The sequence below is a fragment of the Ursus americanus genome, chromosome 35 (genome assembly GCF_024610735.1).
Source record: "Ursus americanus isolate L20-20 chromosome 35, mUrsAme1.1.p, whole genome shotgun sequence".
Classification (NCBI taxonomy): Eukaryota; Metazoa; Chordata; class Mammalia; order Carnivora; family Ursidae; genus Ursus; species Ursus americanus.
Window position 1 is genome coordinate 5,480,833 of NC_142161.1, and position 2,512 is coordinate 5,483,344.

Genomic DNA, 2,512 nt, shown 5'->3' on the forward strand with positions numbered 1-2,512 from the left:
ATTTTTCCCTTTCTCCCTTCTATGCCCTTCCCCGTTTCCCGGCAGCCATTCATCTCCTTCCTGTCACTTTAGACTGGTGTGCATTTTCTGTTTGTGTATTTGTTCATTAATTAAATTTATTTATTTAATTTAATTTATGTATTTATGTATCTATTTATTAAAGTAAGCTCTAGGCCCAACGTGGGGCTTGAACTCACAATCGAAGATCAAGAGCCACATACTCTACCAACCGAGCCAGCCAGGCGCCCTGCATTTTCTGTTTTAAAGACTTTATTCACTTATTTGAGAGAGAAAGAGAGAGCACGACGGGGAGGGGCAGAGGGAGAGGGAGAGAGAAACTCGAGCAGACTCGAGTCTGCTAATCCCAGAGCCTGACTGACGCAGGGCTTGATCTCACGACCCTGAGACTACAACCCGCCATGAAACCCACGCTGAAACCAAGAATCGGATGCCTCACCAACTGCATCACCCAGGCACCCCGCACATTTTCTATTTTATATAAATGGATCACATAATTGGTTTTCTTTTTTTGTCTGGTCTGTCACTCAATGTGATTATTTTGAGATTCACCCATATTGTTGGGTGTACCAATGATTCATTCTTTTTTATTGCTTTGTAGTATTCCATTGTACCACAATTTCTTCATCCATTTACCTGTTCCTGGACAAAATTTCTGGCTATAGGAATAAAGCCCCTATGAATATTCACATACAAGTCTTTTTTGGGCATTCACTTTCACTTCTCCTGGTAAATATCAAAGAGTAGAGTGGCTCAGTCATATGGTAATATATAGTTAACTTATGAAGAAATTGCTAAATGGTTTTCCAGAGTGGTTGTACTGTTTTACATTCCCACCAGCAATGTGAGTCCCAGTTCTGTATCCTTTCCAACATTTGGTATATTGAAGTCTCTTTTTTTAATACTAGTTATTCTGATAGGTATCTCATCATGGTTTTAATTCACATTTCCCTAATGACTAATGATACTGAGCCTCTTTTCATGTGCTTACTGGCCATCTATGTATCTTCTTAGAGGAAGTGTCCTTTAAAATTTTTGTCCATATTTTATTGGGTTGCTTGTTTTCTTATTAAGTTTTGAAATTTCTTCTTCTTCTTTTTTTTTTTTAAGATTTCATTTGTTTATTTGACAGAGAGAGACACACACACAGCTAGCACAAGCAGGGGGAGTGGCAGACAGAGGGAGAGGGAGAAGCAGGCTCCCCGATGAACAGAGAGCCCAATGCGGGGCTCGATACCAGGACCCTGGGATCAAGACCAGAGCAGGAGGTAGATGCTTCACTGAGCCACCCAGGCTTCCCTTGAAATTTCTTTATGTATTCTGTTTTTCCTTTCTTTAGTGGATCGTGTTTTTGGTGACATCAATAAGAAATCTTTGCCTTGGGGCGCCTGGGTGGCTGAGCCGGGTAAGCATCTGCCTTCGGATCAGGTCATGCTTCTCCCTCTCCCTCTGTCTGCCAATCCCCCTGCTTGTGCTCACTGTGTCTCTCTCTCTCTCTGCCAAATAAATAAATAAATAAATAAATCTTTAAAGAAAGAAAGAAAGAAAAAAAATCTTTGTCTTAAAAAAAAAAAGAGGAGCACCTGGGTGGCTCAGTTGGTTGAGCACCTGACTCTTGGTTTTGGCTCAGGTCATAATTTCATGGGTCCTGAGATCAGCCCTGCATCAGACTCTGTGCTTGGGGGGAATCTGCTTGAAGATTCTCTCCCTTTGCCCCTCCCCTCACTTGCGCACGTGCACTCTCTCTAAAATAAATAAATAAATCTCGAAAGAAAGAAAGAGAGAAAGAAATCTTTGCCTAATCCAAGGTCGCATTGATTTTTCTCTTGTTTTCTTCCATACGTTTTAGAGGTCAGGTCTTACATTTGTATCGGTTAGTTTTGTTTTGTTCTATTTTGTTTTAAAATAGATCTATTCATTTTTAAAAGTTCAGAGATCCTTGATTATTCGTGTGTGTGTGTGTGTGTGTGTGTGTGTGTGTGTATGTGTTTCTTGGATTTTCTTTGACTTTTTCACTTCTTAAGGAAATTCATTTTAAAAATGTTTGACTCACGTTTGATAAGGAAACAACAGACAGGGAATTTCTGTAGCTTGGGCCAGGTTTTGGGTGGAAGAGGGTACCCTGCCCGTCCAGTTTTGGTGTGGGCCGTAGAGAGGTGACCCAAATGTGCATCAGGAATGTTTAAATGAGGGGCGCCTGGGTGGCTCAGTCGTTAAGCGTCTGCCTTCGGCTCAGGGCATGATCCTGGCGTTATGGGATCGAGCCCCACGTCGGGTTCCTCCGCTGGGGGCCTGCTTCTTCCTCTCCCACTCCCCCTGCTTGCGTTCCCTCTCTCGCTGGCTGTTTCTCTCTGTCAAATAAATAAATAAAATCTTTTTTTTTTTTAAAAAAAGGAATGTTTAAATGACCACTGTTCTCACCTGAAGATGGGCCTTCCTGAGTTCTCTGTCAAAGGTTTAAAGGGTTTTTCTTTGTTTTAATATTGGAAACCAT